A 14,054-nucleotide genomic window follows, 5' to 3' on the forward strand; every position below is an offset into this window, starting at 1 on the left:
ATACCCCAAACAGGCCCTATTTAGAACCATTAGTGCTTACAGCGGTAGGGCAGAGGTCGCCAGGAAAGCAAATAACAATACTTCACCATAGTGTACCTCAATATCGCCCCTAACGCCATCACCCCATTCGTATCAGTCAACGTGAGCCTAAAGCGTACCACAGTGTGCCTTCGAGTTTCCCCCCACTCCAATACTTTCATTACCTAAAATAGCATTCGGGCAGATAACCAATATACATTGTACCAAATGTGGGAGCCACCACAGCACCCGGAAGGTAGAAGTCTCTGGCTGGCAAACTGGCGTATATATAATGGAAAGATCTCACCCAGTCTTAGGTCTGCAGTTCGCTCATGGGCCCCCTTAGTCCTCGTGATCGGTTGCCGTCCAGCGAGCAAAGGTCACTGTAGTATGGGCTTCAGCCTCTACGCAATTATCCAGCTTCACAGCAGTTCCATCAGGGTAAAGACCCTCAGTTGTTGCGGCCAGCCTATTCCTGTTCGTCCAGATGGCTGTTATTGTCCTGCTCTCCGTTTTGGCTCCTGGGGCTACTCCTTTGTTCCTTAGTCCATTCCTTCAGAGACTTTTGGAGCTCTCTAGGGTCAGTGAAGAAGTGTGAATGGCCTTGTCTGTTGATTCGCAGCTTTGCCGGATACAGCATGGGGTAATCGAGTTCCAAGTCGCAGAGCCGCTGCTTATACAGAGCGAATTGCCTCTGTTCCTCCTGTACTTTTTCTGTAAAGTCAGGGTACAGTGAGATATCCATTCCTTTGAACTGTAGCTTCCCTTTCTCTCGGGCAACCCGCAACGCTGTGTCTCTGTCCCTATAATTCAAAAGTTTTGCAATGATTGGTTTCGGAGGAGCCCCCGGGCGCGGGCGATGCGCCCTCCCCACAATGAACATGGGTGAGAAGATGTCATCTCCCAGCAGGGTGGTCAGCAGTTTGCCGCAAACAGCTCCATTTTCCCGGTCTGCCTCGTCTCTGCAACCCCCGTGATACGTATGTTCGAGCGCCTCGAGCGGGCTTCCAAGTCTTCTGACTTATCTTGTATGACCTGGAGGAGTTTACCGATCTGCTTGCGATCTTTATCCAATTCCGTCTGCGCTTCTTCGACTTCGGTCAGACGTCTCTCCGACATGTCGAGACGTTCCACATGTTTGTCCACCCTCTCTGACATACAGTCCATGTGGTATGTGAGGGCGTCGATCTTAGTCCCTATAGACGCCATCCTGTCCGGAATTCCCTTCTCCATTGTCACTAGCAGTTCTTTAATATCGGAGTATATTGAGCCCTCCAGGCTTTTATTCTGCTGCGTTGGCTCAGGCTCTTTTGGTTCCGGAGATCTTGATCGCCATTGTTCGAAAGCTAGCTTTGCCTGAGTGTTGTCGCCTTTTCCCATGATGGCAGGCTAGGCCACAGAGACGTCGGGCCTCACAGTACGTGCTCAGGAGTAGACTGCGGTGTTGTAATCCGGCCACTGGTCCCGCGTCAGACTGCTCTGGCGAGTCTAATAGGGTCCCCACTCCTCTATCGCTTCAGGGCCCCAACTCGTAGGTGTGTGTCTGCTCGGCCCAGCACTCTCCCCAGCCAATGGGCGCTGCCTTTCCGCAATTCGTTTCTCAGAGCAGAAGGCTAAGAAAGGGGAATAATCAGTCTTCTGTGTCCTTCAAGTGGGCACCTAAAATGTTCGTATGGCGTGCCGGGAGCACAGTGGTGTGTTTCTGTTGTGTTAGGCCTTACTATTTTATGCAGCTCTCTGCTGCGCTCACCTGCATGTGTCATGAGCAGGTTGGCGGTGTGGCACACCAAATGCCAGCAGCCGTTTAGAGCGTTGCTATTGACGCGGTCTCAGCCCCTTGTGTCGGCAGCTTCGGGGTAAGGGCCCAGCAGTTCCGAGGTCCACCGATGTCCCCAGCAGGATTGACAGCGGCCACAGTGCAAGTGCCCGGCTTATGGGTCCCAGCCGGCACTCTGGACCCCAAGCGCTCACCGGTGGTTCAAGTCCCACCGATAGCGCGACCTTCACTTCGGGGCGATTTCCGTCTGCCGGACCCGCCGAGTCCAATCCTCGGTTTCGGCCGCACGTCGGGTGACGCACACCGGGGAGCGAGTTAGACCAGTCCGCGGCTTCGCGGCCCAGTCCGCCGGAGCGTCTATGGGTTTGCACGCGCTGTTCTGGCAGTCCGGTGGCACCGCGGCTCCCCACACTGGTGTCGGCTGCCACAGGGGGGCTCGAGACACCTTTTCACCTTTTTTAACGCCCAGGCACCGCTGATGTCAGGATTATAAACCAGGATAGTGGGTGGCGGCGCGGAGCTCCTCTCTTAGGCGTCCGCCATCGGTGCTGGCAAGCTCCGCCCCCCCTGTACAGAACATTGTTACACTGTATGTCACATTAGTCACTCTATTTTTATTTTTGTCCTGTGATTCACTTATGTAACAGCCTTACAAAAGAGGAGACTTTTAAAAGGAATATATATGTATTAAGCATAGAGTATGTTTTTTTGTGATGTGTTTTGACCAACATTTCTGTTTTGAAAAGTGATTGATTGAATAAGGTTACCCCAAACATTCACTGATTTTGATTGACTTCGCTATTTACATTAAGCAATTAGATGACACAACTGAGCACATTTTAGTCTATACTACTTTTAGAAAGTTGGCATTTTCTTACTTTAATCATTCTGTGCCTTCTGCCTGTCTTTGAATACACATCTGGGATGGGTGACAGACGGGATTTGTTTATTCCCTCCAGACAGTCACACACAAAGAGATGCGAATGGCCTAATGGGAGATTCACATCCTGATGGGCCATCACCAGGCTGATCGCCCATACTGGGAAGGATGGGAGGGAGGAGCTGCCTCTTGCAACTGAATAGAGCTGTGCCTGTCCCCACACAAAGAGCTGCAAACCCCTTTTAGTGAGTCTGGAGCCAGGTGCCTTGTGCAATTAAAAGGACTCTCTTTAAAGTCTCCCCCACTTCAAAGGCCCAACTGGGTATAAGTATTGGACCCCTAACACCATCAACTAAGTACACTTCTTGGCCTGGAGACATTCTGCTAGGAAGAAGGACTGCGGTGCTGTTGAAAGGATTGTCACTCTGCTGGACTCTGCTGGACCTGGCTTGACTTCTGCTTTTCTGTGCCTGCCTTGCTGCCTGCTGCCCTCCTTGTCTGGGAGTGAAAAGGACTGGACCTGCATCTCTACATACTCAGAACCAAAGTGACTCTAAGAGCTTGCTGGTTCTGAAGTCTCAGGGACATTCAAGACTTCGGACAACCCAAGTATGAGTCATGGCCTGCCAAGTGGTGCCAATCCCGTCCTGTACCCTTGGAAGTGGATTTTCTGTCTGTTTGCTGCAGAAACCACACATTGATTTTGTTGCGCCTGTTGGAACCAATGGATCTGCCCTCAATGGGAATGCATTACCACTGCTGCCGAGGAAAAAGACAGCTTGTTGCCAGCAGCGTGGGTCAACTGTGACGCATTGCCTTATGAATACAACCTGCAATCAAACTGATCTAAGCTATTAAGGCACTTTTTGAGTTTTAGCACACCTGGTGTTAGCTTCATATCTCCAATATAAACATATATTTTGCTTTGCTAAATGCAGTTTGTGTATACCCGAGATTTTAAAAATGCAGGTGGATGTGACCAGAACAGAGGAGAACAGTGACTCTGAAGATCTCCCACGACATGACAGATGCCTCAGGAGCCCCAGCATCGTTACATATTGGAATAGTTTCACTGCCATCTCTGGTCGGCTTGGTAAATCCAGCAATTCAGAAAAACGTAGTGTTCTGCTGAGTAAGGGTGCATTTTTTTGTTTTAGTCAATAAAGTGGCGATCACATGTCCTGAATGTGCGTGAGATACATAGTTACGCTGACTTCGGGTTGAGGATTTTGCCTAATTAAAACTATTAAGTGGCTTTATTGGCAAGTGACCCAGTATTATCAGATTGCTTTACATTGTATACGTTATTACATTTTACAATACTTCTCCTATGAGACTAATGCTTGGAATTGACAAAAGTGGAAAACTTACATACAATAGCCATAATTATAATTCTAACTCAGTTTTAGAGGATTCAATTTGATGTGACGAAGTATTTAAATGCCACTGTCTGCATTCTTTTTTTTTTATTTCTGTAATTTTTTATTGAGTAAAAAAAATATATATTTACATGGAGCATGGGATATACATGAGTGGAAGATCAGAGAAAGAAGAGAGAAGGAAAAAGAGGAAAGAAAGGGGCGCTGGGGGGGAAGGGGGGGGGTGTAATAGTTCGATTGTCCATGTTCTGTTGGTCGTTGTCTTATGCCTCCTCCTTTGCGACGCTTCGTTGTTCGTTGGTATTCCTTCCCCCAGCCCCGGACAATAGTGAGGAAGGGGGAGGATAGAGGTCGAGGTTGAGAGAGAGAGTGCTCGGTACGCAGGAAAGTGTGTCCCTTCTATTGTTGTCTGGATTCTGCGCCTATGGGGGTTTATGTGATGTTAGGTAATGGTTTAGGGGTCCCCACATGTTCGCCTGCCTATGGGTTTTCGGTGAGTGTTTCGCTGTGATGTTGTCTGCCCCCCTTAAGAACGTGACCCAGTTGAGCCATGCTTGGGGCGCGTCTTTTGAGGTGTCCTTCCAATTACTTAGGACCGTTTTGACTGCCGCCGTTAGCAATAGGTCAATGAGGTCGCGATCTTCTGTCGTTGTGATTGACGGAGACATAAAGCCTAGGACTAGGTTTGGGAAATCTATGTGTATGTCTATTCCTGTGATCTCATTGATGAGTGTTCCAATTCTGTTCCAGAATCCCCTGACCTTAGGGCAGCTGAGCAGAAGGTGTTCTAGGTCTCCTTTCCCTTTGTGTCAATTCCAGCATTTATCGCTGTCTCGGATCTCCAGAGCGGCCAGGCGAGCCGGTGTCCAGTATGCCTTGTGCACTAGGCAATATTTGGTCTGGTTGAGCGCTGCCGTTATTTTCTTCCTAGTGGAGGATCTCCACATCTCTGCTTTCACTGCTTCGCTTAGCTCCCTTCCTGCTATCGCCCCCCAAAAATTTGTGACCTTATCGTTTAGTTTGGAGTTTTTGGGGCGGAGGACTTTGTATAGGTGTGCTACTTGGTGTCCTAGTGTGTTGAGACTGGCTGCGAGTTGTATGAGCGCAGGTGTACGGTTATTGAGGTTTGCCTTCCTGATGGCTACTTTGATTTTCAGGAAGTTATAGAGCTCTATGCTTTGTAGGTTGTGTGCTTCTTTGATGGTGTCGAAAGTTGTGTATGCGCCCTGTTTTTGAAGGTCTTGGGCCGTGGAGATGCCATGTCTATAATATATAATAATAAAGAGATTTATAAAGCGCCTGGTGACGCCTTCACGGCGTGTCCCCGCGCTGCGGAGAAAAAAAGAAAACCCAAAAGGAGAGAGGCAGACTGCCACCCTGCGATCAACCAGATAGCTAGTTTTTATACAGATGGGTCTTGAGAAGTTTTCTGAACTTAATTTCAGATCCTTCTAGCCTAAGGCTGATGGGGAGTTTATTCCAATTGCTGGCTGCCAGATGTCTGAAAGAGCGTCCACCCATTTTTGCTCTTCTGACACGAGGAATTTTTAGTAGTCCTGCTCCTGCAGAGCGTAATTCTCTGGTGGGTTCATATGTCTGTATCAGGTCAGAGAGATAGGATGGGGCTTTATGCCAGACAATCCTATGGCATATAAGGAGTGCTTTGAATAGCACTCTCTTTCTGACCGGAAGCCAGTGTAGCGACGCCAAGGCAGGTTGGGAAGCTGCTCTTTTCGGGAGTCTCAGTACTAGCCTGGCAGCGGTATTCTGGAGGACTTGCAATCGTTTAAGGTTTTTTTCGGAGGTACCTAAGAGTAGCACATTCCCGTAGTCCATACGGGATGTAACCAGGGCTTGAGTCAAGGTTCGCCGGGCCTCTAGCGGAAGTAGATCCAGCGTGCGATTGAGGGTTTTGAGTATTCCAAAACATTTTCCCACTACTCGATTTATATGGCCCTCATAGGACAAGTTGGGATCAACCCAGATTCCCAAATTCTTCCCAAATTCTTGGCCTCCTATACCATTCGTGCATGTCTAGGACCTTACCTCTGTATTTCAATGTCGGGTTGTGCCATATGGATTCAAGTTGGCTGCCTCTTATGCTTGATGTCAATAGTTTGTCAACACTCAGGAGAGCTGTTTTCGTGTTCTTCAGGACGGGGTTCTCCTTAACTGCTGGGTGTCGGGTGGCTGTGAGGAGGGTGATGGGGTTCATGCCTTTTAATAGTCCACGCTCTAGTGTTAGCCATGCCGGGTATATTCCTTTCTTGGGTCTAACCAGTGTAGTCCCTGTCTGGCTATGCATGCTACCTGGAATCTTTTTGAAGTTTGTTATGTTCAGACCACCCTGCTCTTTTATGAGCCTAAGCTTGTGTAGGCTTATTCTGGGTTTTTTCTCTTTCCACAGGAAGTTGTTCAGTATCTTGTCTAGTCTCTTGTGGAAATCTTTTGTGTTTGTCAATGGGAGCATGGTTAGCATGTAGTTGACCACAGGTGTTAGCATCATTTTTTTCGCTTCTACCCTTCCCCACCATGTTGTGAATTTGGGCGACCACCCTTCCACTTTCTCCTTAATTTTCTGGATTGTCGCCTGTTCGTTGTGCTCCAGTGTCTGCATTCTTAACCATTACCAAATAGTGATAAGTCTGTAGAGACAGTGAAGTGGTGCCTTTGGGGCGAGCAGAGGTACTGCTTGCAACTGCATTGTTGGTGATTGACACTCCCTGGTGAAAGAATGTCACCAAGGCATATATTTTCTTTGTCAGGTCTGTTGTTCATTAGGTTGTTAAATAATATCATACAAAAATTAACAACCAAGAGACATGTTAAATCGTACAAATCTGCGAAAATGAGCTTGCCTTCCATAGTACTTGTATACACAATAATATAAGTGTTAGCCTAACAGTCACATTTTGACCACTGCTCAAAAATCAGTTTCAAAAACTCGCTCCACAAATTTACCCTGCCCTAGTACTTGTATTTTTGTGCATGATTTACACACTCAAAAAAGATTTTGAATAACATATGTGAATGGTCTCTGCACCTATTTTATACACATTATTATTACCTAATTTCCTTGCTTTGTGCTCACAATTAAAAATAGTTAAGTCACACAACCTGAAAGAATATCTCTAAATCGGTGTCACTGTGATAAACCGAGCAATATTTATGACTACGTCTGTTGTAAATGTTAAAATGTTTACTGTTTCACAATTCTATGAACTAACCTGAGTAGTCAGTCACTAATATCAACGTAGGAGTGTCCTTAGATGGCAGCTAGGGGTAGACATTGCTACTCCAATGTTATTGGTTGCAACTCCCGTGGATTGCTTTGCAGTACGATGCACAAAATGTGCACTTGATTTCCTGTTTGGAATGTGAATAGAAATAAATCACACGGAGAATTCTTGTGACTCACTAGGAGAAGGTCTCGTGAGGGGGCTTGAACCACTTAGGCAGCAAAATAGCACTGCTTGTTCAAAGACTTTAGAACCATTCATAAAGCAGAAGCAGGCCACGGTGAGCAATATCTTTTCGGTGTGGTTCATCTGGTCAAACGCACTAAATGTGATTAAAGGAATGCTTGCAAATAGACTAAACCAGAGGCAATCACCCTAGATAATGTTCCAACCTGCCATTTTTCGCCCACTGTGTCACGCTAGATAGAGGTCTGCCTTACACATATTAGTACTGACCGGTGCGCATTCCAAACTACCTTGCTAGGCTCCCTCCAGGAACGAACACAAGCAACCTTAGACTGTTTTCGACCTTATCTGTTGCCAGTTAAGGAATAGCGTGTATCATGTGCCACAGCGCGAGCAAGGAATACATATCTGGGGATACCCTTAGCCACTTGGGATGTTACATCAAACACTGATAAGGTAATGGGAAGAATCCTTTAAACTAGTTTACGCAACTGGCAAATGTTTAACTGGAGTCATTAAAAGGTTCAGGCAATGATCCACCTGGAAACCAATTTGAAGTCTCCCAGCTTGCCCTTTTTAGGTCGAGCAGACCTTACTCTCAATGCGTGAGCATTGAGAGTGTCTGCTTCAGACCTTTTGCCGCCCGTATGGGGAATGAGTTGGAAATGAGGACACCAATCTGTTACGAGCTGCGTTTTTCCTCGCGGGAGCGCGCGTCTGATACCTGCGCATGCGCGGTGCAAGCCCTGGCTCTCACACAGACACAGGCAGCCCCCACCCCTCTGCATGCACGCACGCACACACACAGGCGCAAGCCCTCGCTCACACACAGACACAGGCAGCCCCCACCCCTCTGCATGCACGCACACACACACAGGCGCGCGCATGCACACGCAGGCACACTATCCCCTGCCTCGCATTCTCTCAATCACACACAGTCACGCATGCGCACACACATGCACACACACAGGCAGCCCCCACCCCTCTGCACGCACGCGCACACATACACACGCTGCCGCCCCCACACCCCACCCATACACACACAAACACGCAGACAGGCACAACACACGCAGGCACATACAAGCGTGCGCACCCCCCCTCCCCCGCTCACCGGGCACAAGCAGGGCTTCCATCACGGGGGGGCGGGCACCGTCAAAGTGCCCCGACGCCCCCCCCTCACCGGCTCCTCTCGTCCTGTCCCTCCGTGTCAGACCAGACTCCGCAGCCCGCTCCGTTGTTTCTCCGCCCCTTCAGTGCGTGTCACGCCTCTCCTTTCTCCCGGCCGGAAATCCCTTTTGCGTGTCAGGCCTCGTTTCCGAAACTGAACTGTCCCGCAACAGTGTTTATAATATCGGCAGTCGTTCTGCGCACTTGTTTTCTCTTTTGCTCTGTTTATCGTCTCCATCGCTATCCCTCACTATTTCCATTCCTTACGCCACAGCAATGCCGATACCTTGTTGTGTTTTAAGCACTCGGAGATTAACTGACTGCCCAGAGCCACTTTATTGAACGTAGAATGATGCAACATCAGGGCATGACGGACGGAGATGCAAACGTGATTACTCTCTTCAGGTGATTAATCATTCCTAGTGCACAAAACACATGTTCGTCTCCTCTGGGCGCTTCCCTTCACCCCAATCCTTGCCCCCAAGGCGGCGTTTCTCGCCAGAAGTACGGAGGCACCCGGTTTCTGACTGGAAATGTTCCATCACTCGAGCACGAGCCAGGGAACGGTGAATGAGCTTTTCGCGCGCGTGGGGAGTGGGCGAATGATGGGTTGATCTGTGTTGTCTTCGCTCCCGGTGAAGCACCTCGCGGGGCCAATGGCACTTGATTGCACCTTACCGGTGCTGGATTGAGAACAGAAGGCCTTAAAAACGGGTCATGGAATCACAGGTGATGCGCTGTAAGTTTCCATCGCGGGCTTTGCCACAGAATTGAAAAGTATTCCACTGGGGGTTAGCTGTTTCGAGAGTAATTAATACCTAGGTAGTACATGTATATGGTACAGTAGTAAGGGACATAGTCTATGTCATATAGACACAAACAGGTGACGTCGTTTCGTGTGTTTTTACTGTTATAACTAGAAAAGCGACGTGTGTTTATTTTCTATAAATACATGATTAAAGTTTTTGTTTTCTTTATACACACGTTTTGTCGTTTTTATTTAGGCCTCCTTAGTGTGATGAAAGCAACTGTGTCTTCGTGCAATTGGGCGTGCAATTGGGCGTGGTAGCATTGATAGAAAAATAAACTTGATTTGGGACGGAACGAGGGGAGCAAGTAAACATTGCATCACTAAACTGCAAATGTGCTCCTTTGACGTGTTTTGCTGATTGAGAACAAGGTCTTGGGTTACATTGTTAAAGCAGCAACACTGGTTGGGCAACGAGTGTTCTGCATATCCACGAAAAGAGTGTTCTCCTTGCCTTTGTGTGTTTAGCGCAGACCATGGTAAACTGAGGGGTACTGTGCACTGTTGTGAATTAAAGAGGGCCATAGTGCTGTACGCTTATCAACTCTACTTTTGTGCAGTGGTAAAAGGAGACTAAAAACATAACGGTGCTGGGGAAAGCGGGCTTTGCTCGATGGCATCTTAAAACCTTTTTTTTTTTATCTTAGACACATGTGGCAGTATCAGTTTTGTAGCTAGTAGCAAATGGGAAAGCAGCTTTCCCATTTAAAATGTTGCAGAACATGCAGTTCTGAAAACTACTTACAGAAGGAGAAACCCAAGTGAAACAATACAAAAGCGTATTTTGACTCGGGATTAATCAGAAGCCACTTTATGCACTTTATAGCATTTCCAATGGGGGCAGAAAGCACCAGGCGCGTGCTAATCTTTATGGTTTATTTATTTGTTTTTTTTGCTTTGTATAGCTTCTTTACACCACATAAGCAGTCTGGAAACGGCGAAGGGTAAAATCTGGGCACATTCTATCATTTGCATGCAAAAGAAATACATATTTTACATTTCACCAGGGCTGACTTTTGAAATTTGTGTAGCGACTGCATTTTGCCTTAAAGATACTTCAGTTAGCACGAGATGGATCACTTCACCTACAGGGCGGTCTATCTGGAGAGTTTCTTTAACCACATGGCTGCTGTGGGGATTTTTGCCCTGTTACAATTTTGCTGCTTCTATGACGAGCTCAGCTCGTCATCAGCACACGACACCCGTGGGTGATGACGAGCTGAGCTCGTCATCAGCATCGAAAGGGTTAAACACATGTCTTTCGTGTAGCGTCAACCGTGCTACGTTGTAAGCCCCCGTGAAAGGTAGGAAAATAATAATGAAGGGACAGGCATTACAAATAGGATCACTGCAAGGGTAATTTAATGATGTCTATTAGAGATTAAGTATTCACAAATGCATCAAAGGCTGTAAAACTGTTCTTGTTTGTCATTTGTAGATGCTTTATTAATACACTTGAGGGGTTGGCTCCTCCTTTGCCGCTTTTTATTAATTAAAATCTGACTGGAGTTGGTTTTATTAGACACTGCAAGGGGCAAAGAATCAATACTAGATTTAATATTGCATACTCCCTTCTCACTACTTATTAATTATTAAGAAGCACCCTGGTCAGTGTGCCCCTGCAGGGTCTGATATTGTCTCCAAAGGGCAATGAAAACGAATAATGCGCTACCATATTTAGCACCTTTGTGCGCCCTTGGGCCTCTCACCGTGCTACCTATAGTCAACGTCAGTCAAGGACGGCGAACATTTTAAAATTAGGCTTACATGTGTGTTCTCAAAATACCACTCAGTGCCACATAATTACACGCCACATAATTACACTGCACTCAATGCAACATACACTCCAAATATCACTCAGTGCCACATAATTATATGCTACATATTTACACTACACTCAATGCAACATACACTACAAATACCACTCCGTGCCACATAATTACATGCCACATAATTACACTGCACTCAATGCAACATACACTACAAATACCAATCAGTGCCACATAATTACACACAACATAATTACACTGCGCTTAATGCAACATACACTCCAAATACCACTCACTGCCACATAATTACACGCCACATAATTACACTGCACTCAATGCAATATACACTCCAAATACCACTCAGTGCCACATAATTACACGCCACATAATACCACTGCACTCAATGCAACATACACTCCAAATACCACTCAGTGCCACATAATTACACGCCACATAATTACACGGCGCTCAACGCAACAAAAACTCCAAATACCACTGAGTGCCACACAATTACACGCCACAAATTACACTGTACTCAATGCAACATACACTGCAAATACCACTCAGTGCCACATAATTACACACAACATCATTACACTGCGCTCAATGCAACATACACTCCAAATACCTCTCACTGCCACATAATTACACGCCACATAATTACACTGCACTCAATGCGATATACACTCCAAATACCACTCAGTGCCACATAATTACACTCCACATAATACCACTGCACTCAATGCAACATACACTCCAAATACCACTCAGTGCCACATAATTACACTCCACATAATACCACTGCACTCAATGCAACATACATCTCCACATACCACTCAGTGCCACATAATTACACTCCACATAATACCACTGCACTCAATGCAACATACACTCCAAATACCACTCAGTGCCATATAATTACACGCCACATAATTACACAGCGCTCAACGCAACAAACACTCCAAATACCACTCAGTGCCACATAATTACACGCCACACAATTAATCTCTACTGAATACAACATGCACTCCACACAATACCACTCAGTGCCACGTAATTATATGCTACATAATTACACTGTGCTCAACGCAACATTCACTCCAAATACCACTCAGTGCCATATAATTACACGCCACATAATTACACTCTATCGCATCACCACAGCATCACCACTGCATCACCACTGCATCACCACTGCATCACCACTGCATCACTCAGCATCACTCCGCATCACTCAGCACCACCACAGCATCACTATGCACCACCACAGCATCACTGAACGCTGTCTGTGCAACCATTCAACAATTGGTTCACATATGTTCTCTCAATGTTTCAAGCTTTATTAGAAATGTCACAAAAAGATGTTAATATTTCTCTTCTGTTCTTGGATTTTCGTCACAATAAAAAACACTGAACATAATCTTCACAAAAGTTATTTACAAAAGTTTAAGCTATTGCCATTATAAATTACAACTTTTATTCAAGTATTAATTATTAAAAAAAATTAAAAACAATTGGTATTTGTAATATCAATACTTCTAAGTCACATAAATACAACACATATTGCATTACAAATGCTATAGGTGTCCCATTTGCAAAAGTTAAAAGTATTGGCATTGTAAATGACAAAGCTATTAATTTCGCTATTTTCAAAATATCACATAAATAAAAAAATTGTCATTTACAATACCAATAGCTCAAACTTTCCTAATGCGAGACCTATTGCATTGCAAATGCTTGTTGCTTTTGGGCTGCCCTTACTACTCCTAGTCTCAAGGGTCCTGAAAGTATTGGCAAACAGTAGAGAGTGACCTGGGCTCTGGGAGCCCCGTTGACTTTTTCCTTTATTGCACCTCTTATCCATCCCCTATACCCTTTAGAGCAAAAAAGATTGTGTAAAAGCACTGTGGGCACAACAATGGGTTAACCATGTGAATTAATAGTAAATGGGTTTGATGTCACATCCACTACTCCTAGTAAATTGGTCAATTAATAGCCACAGTAATTCTCCGACACCACAGCATGCTTCCCCAATGCCATTGTCACACTGCACCTATCACAGTGGCATTCTGTCCCTATAACACGGCAGGGGTGCAATGCTATTGCATTATGTAAAAAAACAGGCAGATACATCAGTTAAACCTGAAAGGCTTATTTCTCTTCCATATGTCACCTTTGAAATATTGAAGAGGTTGCCAGGGGATGCATCGCTGAGGGCATTTCATTTGCTCAATGAAGGATTTATGCATCTGTCCATGCAAAATGTGCTAAGTCTCCTTTGTGCATCTGACCCCTGATCATAAAAATAAATCTGCATCCTTATATTTACATTTTTATTTGCACATTGTGCATGTCTATTATCAACCGTTCCTAAGAGTACGTTAAAAGCTGTTTCAAAAAACATATGTATACCGACTATGTGGTCAATGATAATGTGAGGTCACATTCTGTATTGTTATTATGCTACACCAGGACTTTGGTGAAATTACAGTAGTCATTCTAAATATTTCCCAAAGTAGATGCTCATCCCTTCTTCTGGAGTGAAGCTCGGGTGAAGCTGCTAACTAGCAATCCTAGCGACATACAGCATGTCTGAAGAAGGGTGATAGCTCAGGAACCTTAGGTCTCCGGCATGCCATTTAACCCTAAAGATATAATTGCAAGTACTAAAAATTTTAAAAACGTGAAATCAGCTTTGTGTAAGAAGGTAGTCTTAAAGCTAGAGCATAAAAACTAACGAGGCTTGATGCACAAGGGTGTGTGCAACAGCGGGCACCTCCCTTATTCACACAGCAATGTGCACCCAGTGGTGGTAAGAGGAATAAGAGACG

The sequence above is a fragment of the Lissotriton vulgaris genome, chromosome 1_1 (assembly GCF_964263255.1).
Source record: "Lissotriton vulgaris chromosome 1_1, aLisVul1.2, whole genome shotgun sequence".
Classification (NCBI taxonomy): Eukaryota; Metazoa; Chordata; class Amphibia; order Caudata; family Salamandridae; genus Lissotriton; species Lissotriton vulgaris.